The sequence below is a fragment of the Cryptomeria japonica genome, chromosome 7, assembly GCF_030272615.1.
Source record: "Cryptomeria japonica chromosome 7, Sugi_1.0, whole genome shotgun sequence".
Lineage (NCBI taxonomy): Eukaryota > Viridiplantae > Streptophyta > Pinopsida > Cupressales > Cupressaceae > Cryptomeria > Cryptomeria japonica.
Window position 1 is genome coordinate 730,725,200 of NC_081411.1, and position 23,582 is coordinate 730,748,781.

Sequence of the window (23,582 nt, forward strand, 5' to 3'; positions counted from 1 at the left end):
AGGACCACACAAATCAATATGCACAAGATCAAGCAAGTTGTCAGCAGTGAAAGATTTACCTTTAAAGGTTGAGGAAGACATTTTCCCCAATTGACACTCTCTGCACAAGGTATTATGCGGTTTGCTTAGCACCGACAACCCTCTAACTGCCTTGATCTTACTAGCCTTCACAATGTTATCAAAGTTTACATGGCAGAGTCTCCTATGGCATATCCAACTATCATCAAACTTGGCTATAAGACATGTACTTATATTTGCATTCAAATGAAATAGGTTACCTTTGGTCTGCATGCCGGTGGCCACCAATTCATCATCTTTTCCTTTGATTCTGCAGACTCCATTCTTAAATTCTAGAGTGAGGCCACTATCATTCAACTGGGCGACACTCAGAAGGCTGTGTCTGAGACCATCAACCCAGTACACATTGTCAACACTACTCTTTCCATTCAGAGAGATGGACACTCTACCTTTGACCATGCATGGTGCATCATTGCCAAAGCGAACCACACCACCATCATACTCCTCCAAGGATAGAAACTTGCTCCAGTCACCAGTCATATGGTGAGAACAACTACTGTCAATGATCCACTCATTGGAATTATCAAACCGGGAGACAAGAGCCTTCTTGTCTGACACATCTTCTTTCATAGCAACAAACACAATATCTTCATTTTCTTCATCCTCTGATTCTTCATCTATGACACCTTCATCAATTGCCACAAAATAGTTTCTCCGGTTTCCTCCTTTGAATTTCTTGAACCTTTCTGGTTTGTCCTTGTTATCGCCATTAGGATAGTTTATAGCAATATGTCCTATCCGGTTACAAGAAAAGCATTTCAAAGGTAACTTGCCTTTGTATTTACCGGTTCCTTTAGGAAGCTTCCTGGCAAGGAGAGCTTCAAATGCCATCAGAATCTCCTCATCATTCATTTCTCTGCTTTGTCTAGGTTCACCACTAGTGCTAGCTTCTTTTCCTTTTCTGGATGGTATAGCAGAGGCTTCAAATGCTGATTTAGTCTTTTGAACACTGCCATCAAAACTATTTAGCTCATAGGCTGTCAACTTTTCTATGATGGGGTCCAAGGATACCTTAGTCTTGTCTATTGATCTCAGCTCCTGAATAGTATCCACCCTTATTGCATAGACCGACAACAGGGATCTCAAGACTTTGCTTACCATAGTGGAATCTTCTATTTTACCACCTGCACTCTTGATTTCTCCAACAATTGTTTTGATTCTTATTCCATACTGCCGAATGGTCTCACCTTCAACCATCCGCATATCCTCAAACTTCCCTCTCACGCTTTCTTCCTTAGCCTGTTTTACATGTTCATCACCACCATAGATATTTTCAAGAGCATCCCATACCTCTTTGGAATTTACCTTGTCCTGAACATCAATAAACTCAATAGATATTTTCAAGAGCATCCCATACCTCTTTGGAATTTACCTTGTCCTGAACATCAATAAAATCAATGTTAGATAGACTACTAATAAGGGCTTCCATGACTTGCCCATTTTCTTGTATCTCTCTCTTTTGGTCATCGGTGAGAGTACCGGTAGGGACAACATAGACATTCTCAACATAACTCCAGTGTTGAGCACCCATGCTTCTGATGAATGTCTTCATCCTATTTTTCCGTATACCGAAATTTTCCCTATTAAACTTTGGACCTTCCCTCTTCATCATTTGACTAGGATCTTTACCTCAAGCGGTGAAGCCTAAAACACAGAGGACCTGGAGGACGCTCTGATACCAATTGATAACTCAATGATGAATGAATAGTATGAAACCGGTACTGAGAGGGGGGGTGAATCTGTATAGGCAAAATACTATAAAAAATCGGTTTGTCAGCAAATACTCCAAGTGACTGGCAAACAGTGACCCTTGTTGAAACAAAGTGCAACCGGTAAGACCCTGAACAACTAAAACAATCATAAACCGGTTACTCACTAAGCTTTCTTCTTAGCTCAATACTATAGTACCATTACACCCTCATGCATGAACATGTAAACTATCATCAGATCTTCACAATAGTTAGTTCAATATGTTTTGTAGACATGCATAAAACACATAACCATCATATGCTCAACAGGTAATAGCAGAGCATCACAAGATAAAAGCATCACACATGACACACATATTTTTCACATGGAAACCCAACTGGAAAAAACCATGGTGGGGATGAATACCCACAAGCTGCTTTTTGAACTCTTTAGAAGTCCGCTCTGTTAGGAGTCTTGTCCGGTTAAAGACATTACAATAGGTTCTGCTAGGAACCGATCCTGTCAGGGATCACCCAGTTAAGGGTTAAACCCGATTAGGGTTACCTTGTTAGAGGATTTCAAGAGCTCAATAGCTAAAGGATCTCCAGAGCTCTATAGCTTCCCATAACTCAATAACTTCAAGTTACCCTGTTAAGGGATTTGTATCAAGCCGGTTAAGGCTACCCTGTTAAGGGATTTCACAACTGTTGAAGTGGTTAAAGATCAACAGGAATTACAATGATCTGATAACAACACTCAATGCTAATGCAGATCCATTTTGGCTCCTCTCCACCTTCTGTACATTCACTTTGCAGGTATCTCTTCTCTCCTTTGGTTTGGCAAAATTTACGTATCACTTCCCTAGGATACACACATACAACTTTTGCCAACAACTTTGGAAAGAAACACATCGACCTTATAGGAAACAGATAGGTCGGTAGCAAAAACCCTAAACCCTAAACCTGTTAGGTTAAGCAATTCAAATGGTTCAATCCTGACCGTTGAATCCTGTTAGGTTATCCACCGATTTCATGGCAGTTGATAACCCATCACGCGTTATCACCGTTTGACAAACTTCGCATATTCCCAAGGTGGATAGGGATAGTCTTCTTCATGCAAGATCCTTCACGTGCATAGGGCTTACGTGGCAACATGATCTGTTCTCCATTATACTGCTAACTCATCACACAAAGATCACCGATTGAGTCGCACAGGATTGAGGTACTCCAACCGAAAATCCTGAAGTGGAAACTACCTACCAACCAGTAGTCACACAATGCTTCCATGTGCCGGTTCCCATAACTACATGTCGGTTCACCTTGACATGCCGGTTCATCTTGAACAAATATACCGCTTCACTTTGGCATATATACCGGTTCATACATATGCCGGTTCTCTCTTCTCACATATCACATGTGCCGGTTCACATCATGTCACATATTGACATCAATGACAACATACAATATCATTATGTCTTCATACTGGTTCACATAATGCCAACAATCAAATATTAGAAAATACCAAAAAAATTCAGAAAAAGTCCTGAACAAAATACTAAAAAAATAAAAAAATCAAGAAAATAATAAAGAAAAATCATTCATTCAAATGGTGAAAACCACTCTGGTGGTGCATTGGGTAAGTACGGTGGTGAAAACCTGGTAAAAAGTCGCCATTCATAAAGGCTATGGCTCCATTGTATTTTAGACTTGTTGCGATCACATCCATTGCATCCATTCATGCATCATTTATACCATGACTTGTTATTGATCTGCAATCAAGGTTATTGCCTCATGTCCCATGTCATGCTTTCATACCGACACTTAACTGGGGGCAATGTTCTTAACCTAATGATGGGAGTGGATTCTCCATGCTTGTGATTTGTTGAGTTACTCATTGAAAACATCCTATACCAAAAACATTCATAAAATCTCAGAAAATACCAAAAATATTTGAAAAATGTCTTGAAGAAACACAAAAAACATTCGCAACATTTAAAAATCCAAAAACATGAAAAAAAATCCAAAACAATAAAAAACATTGCAAAAAATTGTTCCTTGTATATAAACATCACAAAAGACACAAAACGACATTTTGAGCTACTCAAATGATAACCACCTATCAAATCAACCAACCAATCAAACATCTGAGCACAACCGTCTTAACAAGGATGAATCCTTACTTACAAACAAGACATGGTAACATCTTTCTTTGACAAGAAAATTATGTCTGGGTGATAGGCACTTGGTCGAATTTTTTGTATTTATATCAGGTTCCTACGCTACTCTAGGATATCCACGAGTGATTAGACTGGCTGAGATGGTTCATGATATCTTTTTTCTTTGTTTTCTGTCTGCGGATTGTTCCAATGATGTTCTGGGGCATGTACTAATGGTGTCTACGTGGGAAGTTCACTAAGCTACAAGATCCTATGCAAAAGTAACGTCATGGATCACTATGGATTACTGACTACAACGTATACCTCAACCATTTGTATATGAACTAGAATGGAGGGGAACTTTCCATGTCTGTGATGTTTTCTTATAGGTGAAACACTCAACCTTGGTTTATGATACCTCGGCCAAGATCGATACTACTATGCTTGATGAGGAAATAAAACATTATGAATAGGCCATGGATCACCATTTCATCTTATTTGTATATATTGCATTCTGTTGCATACCACTCATACATCTATTCATTCATACATTGTAAATATTATGCATGCATACACAAGGAATATGGTTGCTATGAGAAAGCTACGTGTGAAGGACAATCCCTAAAATCATGTCCCAGTACAATGATACACACCCCATTCATGTCAACGGATAACTCTATTTTGATCCTCTTCCACAAGAATGAATCCTAGGTCCTCCATACCTTCTATCTAAAATTGACTTCCCCACCACACCCTCCCCATCTCGATCATTAGCATCACATACCCTACATCATGTTCCATCAACCTAATCAAGTCACATTCATCACCGTCCATCTCTAAAAGGAGGGGTTGCATAACCTATGTTACCTAGGTCATCCTATAAGCAAAGCAAGTTACTATGTCTACATAGGTACATTGACTTAGGCACACCTAGACTACAACATGCATTTACATCAATTGTCTAGTCTAGGTACGCTAAGTCCAGCAAACACCACAAACAACCTAAAACACAAACACTATCAATTGATCAACCAATCAAACACAAACAAAACAAACAATTACATCAATTGTCTAAGTCTCAATGAGTATTTTGCTTCAGATACCTTGACTTCATCGGGCAATTACACCAATTGTATAAGTATCATCTTGTCAATTTGACTCACTTACTCAGACTTTATCCTGTCCAAGCGAACAACTGACATCAACTGTCACGCTTTGACTCAACCAGGGCAATTCAACCGATTGCACTAGACTGTCCAACCAATTTTGATCAATTGTACAACATCAATCAAAAGCACAACACTACATTTGCACTGTATCTCCTGTAGACCTAAGGGTGCTCACTGACTTACCCTTCTCCTCCTTCATTCCCAAATCCTCCATTCTATCCATGCCTAATTTTCTTAAAATCTTCGAGAGATTGCCCAAATTTTTGAAATTTTGTCCCATCTCTCGAGGGGGCATACCTAACCACCAACTTGGTGCATGCTGGGGCACATAATATGCTTACTTGTTTTTCTTTGAAACGATGCGATAAACCACATCGTCTCAAAGAGGGGCAAATGTAGACACCTAAATCTGTCCACTTAATTAAATGAATACTTAATATTTAATTGATTATTTAACCATCGATCAACAATTTATTAAATTAATATTTAATTAATTCATCTTAACCCTCTTCTCCTATTAATTAAATAAACAAATCATATTTGTTTAATTAAATACCCTCTCTCACATTTAAATTATTTATTTAAATCCCTAAAAACCTCACCCACTTGCATTTTCCTACAAATGCAAGTTGCACAACTATTTTAAATAAATAAATAATTTATTTAAAATCCTATTTATCCTCACTCACTTGAAATTTTTAATGGCTTCCCTTAAAGTCTTCAAACTTAATGGCTTCCTTCTAGAGTCTTCTCAAGCTTTTAATGGATTCCCTTAAAGTCTTCAAACTTAATGGCTTCTTTCTAGAGTCTTCTTAAGCCTTTAATGGTTTCCCTCAAAGTCTTCAAGCATTGAATGCTTTATCCCCCTTTTTCTCATTTAAATAAACTAAGATTTATTTAAATAAAATCTCAAATTCACATTCACATTTAAATAAATTAATATTTATTTAAATATCTATCCAAATGCAAATTGCACCATTTAATTGAAATAAATGATTTTATTTTAATTGAAAATCCCCAAATCCCCCCACTTGCATTCTCCTACAAAATCCACTTTGATGCCTAAACCCCTTCTAAATTCTTCTAATCACTTCCAATTTAGCCTAATCCTATCCCAATCATTGTCACATTCTTAAATAAAAGGAAGTCACTTCTCAAAAACCTCTAAAGTCTTCAATAACCACTAAAGGCTTTATGTCTTCAAATGGTTAACCTCTAAAGTCTTTAGTAACCATTAAAAGGTTTATGTCTTCAAATGGTTAACCTCTAAAGTCTTTAGTAACCATTAAAAGGTTTATGTCTTCAAATGGTTAACCTCTAAAGTCTTCCAAACCATTAAAGGCTTTTACATAACCATTTATGGTTAAATCACCTTTTACCTTTGGCTAGAGACTTTCCTCTAACTTAACCATCTTTTTGACTCATGGGTTTGTTCAAAGCATTTATTTCTTTGACTAAGGTAACCATTTAACCCTTGCACATTCATTTATCCTTTGGATAAAAGGAATATCCATTAACCTAACCCTAACCCAACCCCCTAGGGTAACCATCATTTCCCCTCAAGCATTTAATGCTCCTGATCTCTCCTCTCAAGCCTCCTCATGGTGACACTTTTCAACATGGGATTGGGTTGAAAGTCTCACATGGATTGAATCTCTTTCAATCCTAACCTTTGTTAAGATTGCTCAATCTTAACCCTTCATTTCCCCATTTCTTCTATAAATAAAACCATTCTCCTCAAGCAAAGGAGGAAGCATTAGAGTATTGTTTCTATACTAGTATTGGCATAGAGCTTTCTCATAGCATCACTATCTACACTTGCATAGCATTTGTTTATCATATCCAACCATCTTGAATCTCCATATGACATCCATGGCTAGTGCTAAAAGCTGAGAGCTACAATCATTTGGTACTTGGAGAGAGGAGAAACAAGGGAGAAGCATTAAAAGGCATCATGGAAGCATCTTAGAGAGGCTCTTCTCCTTTCTTTTCTTTTGCTAAAATTCTTTCATGCTTTTTTGAAATCTCTTTTGATATGTTTGGAATGGTTTTTTAGTTCTTTGTTTTGGTTTTATGGTTGAAACTAACTTATTAACATTGAACTTTGTTGTTGCCTTATACCCATTTTCACAACATCAAATTCTAACTAACTCCTACCTACCCTTGCATCTCTTTGAGCCACATGCCATTATTGTGTGCTCTCATTTCTTTTTGCCTTGCCTATATAGGCATGCTTATGTACATTGTTTATTCATCCAACTATTTTCATCTTGATGAGAATACAATTTGTTCTTGTCACATATTATTTATCTCTTATTCTTGTGCTTTCCATTGCCTTTAAATCTTGGGTGGCTATCTTCATACCCAATTATTATATGGCATTAGAGCTTTTAGAGTGCCATTGGTTTGCTATTTGAGAGAGTTTTGGTACAATTTGGGGTTTTTGCATTTTTGTGGCTTTTTGTTGCAGGTCAAAATTGGAGCTTGTTGGGTCAAATTTGAGGTCACCATTGGATTCAAGAGGTTTGAGAAAGTCATAATTTCCTTTTGTTTCATCCAAATTTGACTTCGGAGGCCAAATCTAGAGCCATTTGAAGTTTGGAGGTGCAACGACGATTCAAGCATTTTTAGTTAAATAGGCAATTTTCAAACAATGATATCTCAGTCATACAAACTCCTTTTTTCGAGCGGTTTTGTTTTGATTTGGGGTAGAATTTGTACTCTTCACATGGTGCAAGATTTTTCTGATTTTTGTACACGGATCTTTCAGAAATTGCGAAATCCCTGTTTTAATAATTTTGGGGTATTGTTCGGGCTCATATGGACTCCTTTTCAGGTGCAATTTTTTTTCAAAGTGCATGATTTTTTCTATATTTTATAGTAGTGCTATCATTTTGTAGTAATTGTGATCAGAAATTTTACTTTCAACACTTGTTCTTTTTTTTTTTTTTTTTTGCGTATTTTGGCAATTGTAATGCTTAGATCTCAATTTGGTCTTTTGTATTAATGATTTGAGTCTTCTATAGCCTATTTTTGGAAGTTTTAAACATTGAAATCAAAATTCCACTACCTTTGTTTTGCAAGTGGCCATTGTAATCAGGGGGTGTCTTGTGTGATTGTGCCTCTATTTCTCTCCTTGTGCTCTTTCATTTATAGTTATGGGTTCTCCTAAATTTCCACTTCTAATTCCACATAATTATGCAACTTGGAAAGTAAATGCATGGAGTAAGCTCATGGAAAAGGGATTAATTCATTACATTGATGGAACCGTTTGAGAACCATCATATGCTAATTTGAAAATGGATTAGCTCGTGAAAACTACTTGGCTCTTAGAACATTAAGGAAATATGTATTAGTTGATCTTATCGTTCATATTAATGTGTAAATAGTTAAGGATGCTTGGGAAAAACTTGTTGAATTGTATGGAAAAGTTGATGAGATTAGGGGTTACAAGCTTGAGAATGATCTCACAAATTTAGATCCTAAATATTTTGATACAATCCAAAACTATGTAACTAAGGGAAATGAGCTAAGAGTACAACTCAAGGATTTTGACATTGTTAAGAGGGATGCACAACCAGTCTTCACTTTGTTGAACAACTTCCTTCAAAGTATGTAGGCTTTGTTTCTAATTTCCACACTCATCAATTAACAAAGAGGAGTTCTTATACTACACCATCCTTTGATTCATTCATGAAGATGATGATTCTTAAACAATCAAAGTTGAACACAATGGGTATTCTCAAACCCAAGTCACATGCTTTGGTGGCTAATCAAGGAAACAATTCCAACAAGAAGCAAAGAAAGTAAAGCCAAAGCCAGAAAAGGATAGAGCACAATTTTCCTCTCCTTAATAATGAGATTCTACATCCTCTCTTAAAGGGGAACCATCTAAGAAGGAGAAGGTTACATGTGCATATTGCAACCGTTGGCAAAAACAATGAAGGAAAAATGAGAGGGGAGGGGAGTGAATCCGTTTTCACCAGATTAGTCAAATTATGCACAACTTCAAATCTGGTCAACAACAACAAGAGTAAAGATGAGCACAATAACAACAAAACACATATCACATAGATTTTGATGTGGAAAACCTAGTTAAGGGGAAAACCTCGGTGGGAACCTACTCACAATATGAGGATACTCTGCAGTAGAATGTGAAAAAATTATAATGGGGAATGCACATGCATTCAGGCACACTGCCTAGAGCTCACTGCTCAAAACAACAAGAAGGGTAACAACCTAAGGAAGGCCCACTACCTTACAAAAATTAGACACCAATCCAGATTACATGAACTAAAATAATAGCATCTCCAAATGCCTGATTACAATTTTGGTTAAGCACAATTGTCTGCCCTGCAACACTTCACTTCTTTTCTCTTCATTCTACTGAAAGATCAATTTGCTTGTTCGCACATACAATACTCACAGATAAACAAGAGACATCCAACTTACATGGATATGACACTCATTTATACAAATCATCAACCTTGACCTCAAGGTTGGCCCAACACATAAGACCTAATAACAAAATTACATCACATGAGACATAAATCAATAACCAGACCAATACAATGTTGGCAAGGACATAGCATGGACCCAAATCAAATCCTCGAACATGTAACACTACCAAATAAATCGCTAAGATCATCTGCAACATGCTAAACCATTGAATATGTTGCATAGCACGAAGAACACCACTAGACCAATAAAATATTCAATAACATGCACAAAGATAAATGTAGACCAACAACACAAATAGGACAGGATTAGGAAACATCTACGAGCACATTAGATCCATCCGCAATAACCACACCAACACCACTTAGAAAAATCTTCATTGATCAACACACTGATACTCAAGAACACTCAGCAAAAACATCTGGAACTTAGAAATATAACTTGCGGAGCACCAAATAACAAACCATCTGAATTGAGGACACACAAGAACATCCCAAACACTCTCCCAAATCCAAAACTCAAGATATAATCATTCCAGAGCAATATGGATCAAATACCACAACTCTGCAATATCTGAAACCTCAAATCCTCACTAGAAAATCTGTAACATACTAACAGTACCAACTCTCTGCAACACCAGAGCATAGGAACACAAGAATATGTTGACATCAATAACAATAATACATTCCATTAGAAACAATATCCAACAACAAGAAGTTAGGACATGAAGAACACCATTGTTACAAGAAGGATATTGATTTATTGAAGCATCTTTTTTAGAAGAATAAAATCAGTTTGCCTTCTAGAATGTCTACTTTATCTTCTTCTTCCAAAGAAGAAGAATTTAATAAGGGAAAGAATCACACTTTTGGGACAAGCAAAGGACAAGATCTTTGTGCTGCTACAAGTCATGATTTAGAGAGATGACTTCTAGATTTAGGAGCTTCTCATCATATGGAATCTTCGCAGTCTATGTTCTCTTGATTTGAGCTTTGCAACATGCCACTGATTTTGATGGGCAATCATACATATATGAATGTAATTGGGAAGAGATCTATTGATATTGGGGATGGCACCTTCAATGATGTGTTGTGTACCTTACTTGACAAACAATCTTCTTTCCATCTATCAAATTATTCATGATGCAACAAGGAAGATTATGGAGTTCATTCCTAATTCAACTATCCTTAGAGATGCGGAGATTAGAGCTATCATTGCTACTGGGGTGGTGGATCATGCATCTTGGTTGTATTCCTTTTCATACTATTCCTATTGATGACTTTGATTCTTTCGATGATGATCATACTTCTAGTGTGGATTTTGATTTTTAGAACTTTGGTTACTTGAACTAGGGTGTTCTGACATATGATCTAGTTCTTGAGCCTTGCATTTCATCTCCTCCTATTGATATCACATTTATTGTTGCTCCTGATGATGCTTGTGTTGCTACAATTCTGGCTTCTTGTGATTCAATATAGAAGGATATACCTTGTCCTCTATATATACCTCCTTGGGATGACTACTTGACAGATATTGCAGGTTTGAACTTGTGGATTCCTATATTATAGATTTGGGAGACATCATTGATGATATTGATCTTATCTTTAATAAAGATGATCCTTCTTCATTTTTCTTGTGAGGGAGCATTCTAACCCTCTTGTTCATTCTCTACATGATCATTCTTTCAAGTTTGATGTGATTGTGGATCCTCATGCACAACATTTGGAGGAGGTTGATGAATAAATGATGAACAGTTAGTACCAAACCAGTATTGAGAGGGGGGGGTGAATCAATACATGCAAAAATCACTTTTCCTGAACCGGTTTGATTGCAAACAGTGCACTTTGATTGGCAAGAACTAACACCGATCTAAACCAAATTACTACCGGTAAAACACAGTAAGAATGTCAAAGACATAAACCGGTAACATTTAGCTTTCCATACAATCTAATACCTCGTTTCCTCTTCACCCATATGTATAAACAAGTAATCTATCATAAAAAATATAATGACTGCTAGTTCAACATATTTTACCAGTTTGACATAGAACACTAAACCATCACATGAAAGACATCACACATGCCACACTAGTTTTTCGCGTGGAAACCCAACTGGGAAAAACCACGGTGGGGATGAATACCCACAAGCTGTTCTTGAACTCTTTTGAAGTCCTCTCTATTAGGAGCCTAGTCCGGTTAAAGACTTTACAATAGGTTCTATTAGGAACCAATCTTGCTAGGGATCACCCGGTTAAGGGATGGCTAAATACCCGGTTAAAGGTTCAAACCCTGTTAGAGGTTACCTCGCAAGAGGATTTTAAGAACTCATTGAATTGAGTCACCCTGTTAAAGGATTTACACAAAATCCTGTTAAAGTTACCCGGTTAAGGGATTTTCCAACTGTTGAAGCAGTTAGAGGTCAACAGGTATTGCAATGATCTGGTAACAACACTCAATGCCAATGCAGATCCACTTTAGTTCCTTCCTTTTACAATCACACTCTGCAGGTATCTATTCTCTTATCTGGTCTAGCAAGAATCACGTATCTCTGCACTTGGATACACACACACAACATTTGCCAACAACCTCAACATGAAAAACAACATCGACCTTATAGGGAATAGATAGGTCGGTAGCATAAACCCTAAACTCTAAACATTTAGGTTAAGCAATTCAGTCGATTCAATCCTAACCGTTGAACACATTGCATTGAATACAACAGTTTTGAGCAAATCTCAAGACGTTCTCCAATGTTCATTCTTCATCGCTTCTTGGAGGCTGATAACCCATCACGCGCTCTCCATCGTTTATAAAGATTTTGTACATTCCCGAGGTAGATAGGATCAATCTCCTTCATGCAAGATCCTTCAGGCGCACAAGGATGACGTGGCAAAACGATCTGTTCTTCATTACAATTATAACTCATCACACGATGTCATTGGTTGAATCACACAAGCTTGGAACACTTCAACTGGAACCCTAAAGCTGAGACTACCAACTGGTAGTCATACCATATGAAACCTTGATACAAAATATTCCATATACCGGTTCACATTCCAACATACCGGCTCACTTGGACAAACATACCGCTTCACTTTTTCACATATACCGGTTCACAACATCATACTGGTTCTCTTGCAAGTTTCTTAATTCAATATACCGGTTCACTCTTTAACATATTGATATCAATGACAACATACAATATCATCATGTCATCATACTCTGCACATATGCCAACAATCTCCCCCTTTGGCATTAATGGCAATATACAAAATATCTCTCCGCTTCACATCTTCTCCCCAATACTGCAAATATCTTCTCCGCTTCACATCTTCTCCCCCTTTGACAACAATGCCAAAGTGGAGGCATATACATCTCTGATCCACTATGTTGCTCCCCCTAAGGAGTAGCATCCTTCAACACACCAATCCTGAAAAAGATATATCTATGTAAGACCTGATTGATGTGGAGCACACACCTTTAGTTCACCTCTTGAAGGGGAAACACCCCTAATTCACCTCTCAAATAGGTAAAGGTAGCCTTCGGTAGAGGCTTGGTGAATATGTCTGCTAACCGCTCCTTACTGGAAACATGTTCCAGTACAACCTCTTTGTTCTGAACCTTCTCCCTCAAGAAATGATACTTGAGCTCGAAGTGCTTGGTTCTAGCATGCAAAACCGGATTCTTGGAGATGTTGATTGCACTTGTATTGTCACAAAATATACTTACCAGTTCAGATACAGGAAATTTGAAGCCATTTAATACATGCTTCATCCAAATTGTCTGGGTGTAGTTCATAAATGCTGCAACATACTCCCTTCTGCTGTAGACTGAGAGATACAACTCTGCTTCTTACTCATCCATGAGACTAGTCTACCACCAAGAAAGAATGCAGCACTGGTTGTGCTCTTCCGATCGTTCACATTACCATCCCAATCAGCATCTGTAAACACTTTCAAGTTGAAATCACTACTGTATGGATACCACAATCCATAGTCAATAGTTCCCTTTAGATATCTTAGAATCCACTTGACTGCTACCAAGTGGGATTCTCTTGGGCTTGTCTAGAATCATGCAGTAATGCCCACTGCATGTGCAATGTCTGGTCTGCTATGTACTACATAGTGCAATTTACCAATCATTGATCAGTATTCTTTATCATTTACCAACACCGAGTCATCCTCTTTTGATAATTTACAACCGGTCACCATCGATGTACCAACCGGTTTGTTGTCTTCCATGCCAAAGGTATTCAATACCTCTTTGACATACTTGGACTGAGTGATAAAGATTCCATCTTTCATTTGTTGAATCTGTAGTCCAATGAAGAACCTAATCTCCCCTATAAGTGACATCTCAAATTCCTTTTTCATCTCATCTGCAAAATCATGACTCATCTTGTCATCTCCTCCAAAAATTATGTCATCAACAAATACCTCACAGATTAAAATCTAATCTCCTTCTGATTTCAAGTAGATATTGCTATCTTCACTTGTTCTTTCAAATCCAATCTTCACAAGATGAGAGTGCAAGCGTTCATACCATGGTCTGGGTGCCTGCTTTAGTCCATACAAGGCTTTATGTAGCCTACACACCATGTCACTGTCTTCTGATAGGGCAAACCCATCTGGTTGCTCTATATACACCTCCTCTTCTAGTATTCCATTCAGGAATGCAGATTTTACATCCATTTGGTATACTTTGAATCCCTTGAAGGCTGCATATGCAAGAAGCATACAAACTCCTTCCAATTTGGCTACTGGAGCAAAGGTTTCTCCATAGTCTTCTCCTTCTTCTTGAGCATATCCATTGCACACCAGTCTAGCTTTGTTTCTAACCACCGAGCCATCTTCATTCAACTTATTTCTAAGAACCCATTTGGTGCCTATGACATTTTTATGCTCAGGTCTGGGTACCAAAGACCATGTACCATTCTTTTCTATCTGATCAAGTTCCTCTTCAATTGCCTTGATCTAGTCTTCATCTTTATGTGCCTCTTTGAATGTTTTAGGCTCAAATTCAGAGATCATGCAAGAGTTTTCTCTGACCTTTCTTCTTGTAAGAATTATTGCATCCTTGTCTCCTATGATCTGTTTTAGATCATAATTCAACTTTACATACCTAGGTGTGATCTTAGTTGTTCCTCTTGCTTTTCTTCTTCATCCTCATCTTCATCAGCATCAACATCTACCGGTGTAGGAGCACTACAACTGGTGCTAGGTTGTTTTGCAACCGGTTCCTAGAAGGTTACTACCGGTTCATCTCCTACTTGCTCACTGCCGATTTCCTCAGATTTCTCAGAGGTTTCATCAACTCTAACATTGATGCTTTCAACAATTCTCTGAGTCCTATTGTTGAAGCATTTGAGAGCTTTACTCTTGGTGGAATACCCTAGGAATATTTCCTGATCACATTTAGCATCAAACTTGCTCTGATGTTCACTGCTCTTGATATAAAATTTGCTACCAAACACTCTAAAGTAGCTTACCACTAGTGTCTTACCGGTCCAATACTCATAAGGTATTTTATCCTTACCCTTTTTGATGAGTGCCCAGTTCATTGTGTAGACTGTAGTGCTCACCGCTTCTCTCCAAAAGGTGTGAGCAACTTTTCCTTGGATCAACATAGTTCTAGCTGCTTCAACCACAACCCAATTGTTCCTTTTTGCTAGGCCATTCTGCTGTGGAGTCCGGGGGGCAGACACTTTCCTCTTGATGCCATTCTCTTCATAGTATTTGTTGAATTCACCGGAAGTGAATTCTCCTCCTTGATCAGTTCTAAGGCATTTGATTCTCTTACCACTTCCTTTTTCTACCAGTGCTCTGAAGGCTTTGAACTTTCTAAAGGCTTTAGACTTGTCCTTCAAGAATGTGATCCACATCATTCTTGAGAAATCATCAGCAAGAATCATAAAATACCTATCTCCCTGCACACTCCTAGTTTTCATAGGACCACACAAATCAGTATGCACAAGATCAAGTAAATTGTCTACAGTGAAAGATTTACCTTTGAAGGTTGAGGAAGACATTTTACCCAATTGACACTCTCTGCACAAAGGATTTTCCAGTTTGCTCAGCACAGGCAATCCTCTAACTGCCTTGATCTTACTGGCTTTCACAATGTTGTCAAAATTTACATGGCAGAGTCTCCTATGCCATATCCAACTAACATCAAACTTAGCCATAAGACATGTACTGATATTTGCATTCAGCTAAAATAGGTTACCTTTGGTCTGCATACCAGTGGCCATCAGTTCACCATTCTTTCCTTTGATTTTTCACACTCCATTTTTGAATTCCAGAATGAGTCCATTATCATTCAGCTGAGCAACACTCAAAAGGTTGTGTCTGAGACCTTCTACCCAATACACATTATCGGCACTGCTTTTTTCATTCAGAGAGATGGACCCTCTGCCTTTTACCATACACGGTGCATCATTACCAAAATGAACCACACCACCATCATACTATTCCAGAGATAGAAACTTACTCCAGTCACCAGTCATATGGTGAGAACAATCACTGTCAATAATCCACTCATTGGAATTATCAAAGAGGGAGACAAGAGCCTTCTTGTCTGACACATCTTCCTTAACTGCTACAAACACAATGTCTTCACTTTCTTCATCTTCTGATTTCCCATCAGTGACACCTTCATCAATTGCTACAAAATAGTTTCTCGGGTTTCCTCCTTTGAACTTCTTGAAGTTTTCTGGTTTGTCCTTATTATCACCATTAGGACAGTTTACAACAATGTGTCCTATCCTATTGCAAGAAAAGAATTTCAAAGGGAGCTTACCTCTGTATTTACCGGTTCCCTTAGGAAGTCTCTTGGCAAGAAGAGCTTCAAATTCCATCAAGATCTCCTCATCATCCATTTCTCTACTTTGTCTTGGTTCACCACTGGAACTAGCTTCTTTGCCCTTTCTAGATGGTGCAGCAGATACTCTAAAGGCTGATTCAGTCTTCTGAATACTGCCATCATAATTATTTAGTTCATAAGCTATCAACTTAGCAATGATGGAGTCTAGGGATATCTTTGTCTTGTCTACAGACCTCAACTCCTGAATAGCAACAACCCTTATTGCATAGACCAGTAATAAAGATCTCAAAAATTTGCTAACAACAGTGGAATCTTCTATTTTACCACCTGCACTTTTGACATCTCCAACAACAGTTTTGATTCTTATTCCATATTGTTGAATGGTCTCTCCTTCAACCATCCGCATGTCTTCAAACTTTCCCCTTAGGCTTTCTTCATTAGCTTATTTCACATGCTCATCTCCGCCATAGATATCCTCAAGAGCATCCCATACTTCTTTGGGATTCTCTTTATCTTGAACATCAATAAACTCAATGTCAGATAAACTACTGATTAGGGCTTCCATGACTTGCCCATTCTCTTGAATCTCTCTCTTTTGATCATCGATGAGAGTACCGGTAGGGATAACATAAGCATTCTCAACATAGCTCTAGTGTTGAGAACCCATGCTTTTGATGTATATCTTCATTCTGCCCTTCCATATTTTAAAGTTGTCTCTGTTGAACTTTGGACCTTCCCTTTTCATCATTAGAATAGGATCTTTTCCTCAAGCGGTTAAGCTTACAATACAGAGGACCTGGAAGATGCTCTGATATCAATTGATGAATAAATGATGAACAGTTAGTACCAAACCGGTACTGAGAGGGGGGGGTGAATCAATATAGGCAAAAATCACTTTTCTTGAACCGGTTTGACTGCAAACAGTGCACTTTGACTGACAAGCACTAACACCAGTCTAAACCAAATTACTACTGGTAAAACACAGTAAGAATGTCAAAGACATAAACTGGTAACACTTAGCTTTACATACAATCTAATACCTTGTTTCCTCTTCACCCATATGCATAAACAAGTAATCTATCATTAGAAATATAATGATTGCTAGTTCAACATATTTTACTAGTTTGACATTGAACACTAAACCATCACATGAAAGACATCACACATGACACATTGATTTTTTACGTGGAAACCCAACTGGGAAAAACCACGGTGGGGATGAATACCCACACGCTGTTCTTGAACTCTTTTGAAGTTTGCTCTGTTAGGTGCCTAGTCCGGTTAAAGACTTTACAATAGGTTTTGTTAGGAACAGATCTTGCTAGGGATCACTCGGTTAAGGGATGGCTAAATAACTGGTTAAAGGTTCAAACCCTGTTAGAGGTTACCTTGCAAGAGGATTTTAAGAACTCACTGAATTGAGTCACCCTATTAAAGCTACCCGGTTAAGGGATTTTCCAACTGTTGAAGTGGTTAGAGGTCAACATGTGTTACAATGATCTGGTAACAACACTCAATGCCAATGTAGATCCGCTTTAGTTCCTTCCTTCTGCAATCACACTCTGCAGGTAATCTATTCTCTTATCTGGTCTGGCAAGAATCGCATATCTCTGCACTTGGGTACACACACACAACATTTGCCAACAACCTCAACATGAAAAACAACATCGACCTTATAGGGAATAGATAGGTCAGTAGCATAAACCCTAAACATTTAGGTTAAGCAATTCAGTCGGTTCAATCCTAACCGTTGAACACATTGCATTGAATACAACAATCTTGAATAGATCTCAAGATGTTCTCCAGTGTTCGTTCTTCACCGCTTCTTGGAGGCTGATAACCCATCACACGTTCTCCACTGTTTACAGAGACTTCGCACATTCACGAGGTAGATAGGATCAATCTCCTTCATGCAATATCCTTCACGCGCACAAGGCTGATGTGGCAACACGATCTGTTCTTCATTACAATGCTAACTCATCACACGATGTCATCGGTTGAATCACACAAGCTTGGAACACTTCAACCGGAAACCCTGAAGCTGAGACTACCAACCAGTAGTCATACCATATGAAACCTTGATACAAAATATTCCATATACCGGTTCACATTCCAACATACTGGTTCACTTGGACAAACATACCGCTTCACTTTTTCACATATACCGGTTCACAACATCATACCGGTTCTCTTGCAAGTTTCTTAATTCAATATACCGGTTCACTCTTCACCATATTAACATCAATGACAACATACAATATCATCATGTCATCATACTCTGCCCATATGCCAACAGAGGTGTCTTTGGATCATGTTCTACATTCATTTTCACTAGATCATGCATTGCATTTTTTAGCAGTTTGGCAGAGTACACCTCATTTGGAGGGGGCAACTTTCAACATCGACATGGGGACACTTGAGCAACTTTCATAGACTCCATGAATCTTGAGTTTTCTTCCTACATCTTCCTTCCAAGATTGGGGAGACATCACTCATACTCTTTTGGTTTTATTTCTTCTTAAGGGGAAGAAGATCATTTGACTCTTATGGAGAAACTTCTATATCCAACTTGGAGCATCTACCATTGGTGCATATTCGACATTGAAGGTAGGCTTCTTGGTCTCTCTTCTTCTCTCTTATGGGGGAGACTTTCTCCTCACATGGGGTTTTATCCTTCTCCTCCTTCTTTGAGAGTTCTTTTGTGTGTTCATCTCTCTTTTGGGGGGAGTTTTTCCCCATTGGGTTTTCTCCCTTTCTCTGTTTGTGAGAGATTGCATCACATTCATAAATGGGTGCCTAATATGGCCTAGTAGTTAGGACCCTTCTTGCATTTTTAGCTTGACTCTACATTACCTTAAGTTGTGCTTAAGGGGGAGTGTTCGTGTGATTAATTAATTTTATTTATCTCCTAGGATTAATTACACTTTACTTAAACTTACTTAGGAAACTGTATAAGAGTAGTTGGAGCATTTCCACTTTAGGTGGACTTATCCTTTCCTAGGATGCATAGTTATTTGTGTTGGTGGTTGATTTCTAACTAACTTCTACTTACCCTTGCATTTCATTGAGCCACATGTCATTAGTGGTTGAGTTCTAACTAAATCCTACCGACCCTTGCATCTCATTGAGCCATATGTCATTTTTTTGTGCTCTCATTTCCTTTTGCCTTGCTTATATAAGTAGGCTTATGTACATTGTTTAATTCATCCAACTATTTCCATATTGATGAGAATATAGTTTGTTCTTGTCACATATTATCTCTCTTGTTCTTGTGCTTTCTATTGCCTCTAGATCTTGGGTGGCTACCTTAATAACAAATTCTATAGATACATATATATATGTACATGTATACATGTATATATACATAAAATTTTACTATTGTTGGTTGTGAGAGAGTCAAGATATGATTCTATAATAGGAGAATCAAGGGTATTTCTAGAGTTCTACACATCCTTGTTTTTGCACATAACTTGTTATCTATTAGTAAAATGAATGATGTAGATATGTAGGTTATCTTTGACAAAATGGGTGCATGATGGTTTGTGGGATATGGTTCTTGCAAAGAGAGTTTATATTGGAAATATTTTCTTCCTTGACGCGAGCACATAGATTTAGTGTGATTACTTTGAAGTTTGGTGTCATTTTAGCTGTAAGATTGAACTTCATTAGTAGTCACTTTATCGTCAAATTGACACTTCAATAGTAGTTAGATATATATGGGTACCTAAGCACACTCTTACTTTAATATAGATCAAGTTACTTATTAAGAAGATAATATTATGACACCAACAAATGACACATTTTGGTGAGAAATGTCTACAAACACTAGAAGAACAAAATATAGGAGCTTGTTGATTATTCTCTAAGTTTAACTTTTGTGAGCATTACATTTATGAAAAATAAAACCTTGCTTAATTTTACTTGAATCCTCTTTAATATTAGATGTATTGGATCTTATTAATTTTAAAGTAGTTGGTTCTATAGACATTTTTTCTATTTAAATCTATTTGTCATGTATCATTTGTTGTGGTTATTTTAGGAGCTTTTAAATTTGTTTCCCATGATATAATTTTGTGTAAAGGGCAGAAATGTTGGTTTCTTTGTGAAATTATAGGAAAGGATATTTAAAGTCTAATTTTTGTAATATTTAAAATATTTTATGAATACATGGCCTTGGGTAGATTAAAAATCACACAACTAATGTGTAAATCTAATTCATCCCTAGCGATTTTTCTAAATGTGTCACCAAAAAATATTTGAATTTTATGTTTTCAATGAAGAAACAAACTAATTTATTCATGCATGCCTTTTCATTTTATATATCTAACATGACTATTTCATAAATCTAAATCATGTCTTGCGATTTTTGTAAACATGTCATCAAAAAGATTAGAATTAAAGATTTTTTAAAAAATATGCTTTCAGGAGGAGAAACAAATTAATTTATTCATGTACCTATTTTTTTCCCTGTTATATATCTTACATAATTAGAGGTGTTGTGCATTTCACACACACACCCCCATATTAGATAGGTGACCCTCTTTTGGTTGGCCTGCATGAAAGGAATCCCGAAGTATGTTTGCTAATCCCGTAAAAACCTCGCCTCCAGTCGGCCCGAATGAATGGGAGAGAGGAAGATTTGTGCTAAGGTGGTATTCTCTCATGATTGGAAATAATAAGTTTGCCTTGTAGGAATGTTTGGTGCTGAAAGTAGAAGTAAGAAAAAATTATCATGCCTTCATATATCACGAAAATAACCGATGAAGGCACTAAAAGGGAAGTTCAAAAATTCCAAATCATTGTCTTTATTGTCTTGGGCCTATGCAACACCCTCTGGAAATGCCAAAAAATTATTGGAAGTGCCAACTTCATAGAGTGCTAAGAGTTTGAAGGGGTCGAGACAAAAGGAAGAGCCGTTGAAATTTGTATTTTGCCTTCTATTTACCGATAAATGATCGACAAAAACCCTTGACATGGCTTCTAAGAGCCCATCAAAGTTTGGCATTAAAAATAGAAAAGGAAACTCTTCCATATTGTTAAGAAATACCCTGTCAAAACACCAAAAGGAGCCTAGGTTAAAATTAGAGCAAGTTCAACTATTTAAGAACCAAAATACCTTTCTTCCCAATGTACCTCACATCACCAAACTTATCCCTTGAGGAGACACATGTTAAAGATGAATGAATAAAAGATAAGAGGAACTTGGTGGAGGAGCGCGCTAAGTGTAATGTTTCTTTTCACACTTTTCCCCCTTCATTGCCGAAGTTTCCCCTTGAATATTAAATGCTAAGGTTAGAAAAAGTGGAATAAAATGAAAAATGCCCCATGATGAGCACCTATATTTTAAAGCACCTCAAAGTGGACAAATCGGTATAAGAAGGATTGTAGTGTCAAAAATTGTACCCCTTTGTAATTTGACCGACATCTCTTGTAACCTCTTTGGTGTCCATTCCTCTAGCACTTGAGTAGGCTCACTTCAGCCTTTGCATCAACCTTTTCCCTCTCAGGATTCTCAAGACACCTTTCAACAACTATCCATCAGGTTCTATTTCATGTTAGTTATGTGTCTCTCTTGTCTCTTGCAGTTTTTTAGCGTGATTCATTTGGACACTAGCGCACCGTGCGAACGTCCGTGCACTGCACATTCGTCCTACAACATCTTAACGTTTGAATGTTAATTCTGAGCGCGCATTTCCACTTGTCACCTATCTTGGTCGGTGGGAATGTCTCAAAATCTTCTAAACGGCTCGCCAACCCTCTTTTCCCTCCTCTTCTCTCTTTTAAATCGATCTTTTCTTTCCCTTCAAGCTCTCTTTGTTATTCAACCTCTCTAAAAACTCTCTTACACTCTCTTGGTCTCTCTCTTGGCTCTCACAACTTTCTCTTGTTCTTGCTCTTGCTACAACAGTTTCTAGTTTGCCACAACACTCTCAAGCTCTCACAATTTCTCTTGCGGCTCTCTTGGATTTATCAAGCCTCTTTGGTAATATCTTTCTATCTAAATATTTATCCTATATTTGAGTATCTTGGGATGCATCACATCCCTTATCCATCAAATCATTTATCATTTAACATATCTTGCATTTATTTTATTTATCTTTTATTCTATCAATCTATCTGGCTATCTGTGGAGGTGGAAAGATCAAAACAGGGATTTGATTGAGGCAAGTCCCCAAGCAACCCCAAACATTTTTCCTTGTTGTTTGTATGTAGGTTTATAATCATAAGAAGATCATTTAGTGGGAGGCTTCAATCGTGGACCAGTTGTGAGCTTCCTTCATTTTGTTTTCTCAAGTTGTTTTAATATTTCGTGTCGTATGTAAAATTCATCATTATTCAATTAGAAACAAAGGGAAATCACAAATCCCTATCTAATCAAGGAATTCTAAACAAAACCAATGAAATAACACAATCAAACAATAGGAATACAAAATCTATCAATAAAAAATCCCTATTCCATGATCACATGTAGCTTCCATTGTTCTTCTCTTCTTTGTGGTATGATGGCTCTTAGATATCGCGCTGGCAACTTGCAAATGACACAAAGATTCAAAGTTCATGATTCTTATGATTGATCATGATTGTTGAAAATGGAGATTGAATGTTGACAATCTACACTCTTATGAGAATAGTTGATGTTGTCATTGATGGCAACCAACTGGCAACCAACTGGAATTCATCTGGTAAGCCACTGGCAGTTACCAACACCGACAATAGACATCTACATACATCGACAGACACTTCACCGATAACGGCAACAATGCATATCGACACCCCAACCGACAAGGAATAAACTTTTGTTTATTGTATTTAAATGTAATTATCTTTTTTAAAAGCCGACATGACATATTGTAAAAGACTCATATATATGTATGAGATCTTATAGGTAATTATATAGAGAAAAGAAAAAAAGAATGTATGGAAGTATGAAAATTGTGTATAAGGTGATATAGTTGACAGCGAAGGTTTTGGTAATGGAATGAGATTAAACCAGTACTGAACCTGACATAGTTGATGCTATTTTGAAGCAGTACATTGTATTGGATTTCATAATCCACTTTTGTAGTCAGTGTGACTCTTATTGAGCAGTGTGCTCTAGGCAGTTGACCTTCCTGCATGTGCAGGCCCCTCATTGTAAGTAATATTTATTCATTGGCCAGCGAGTGAATATTGTGGGTCACAAATCCCACCGAGGTTTTTCCCACACCGGGT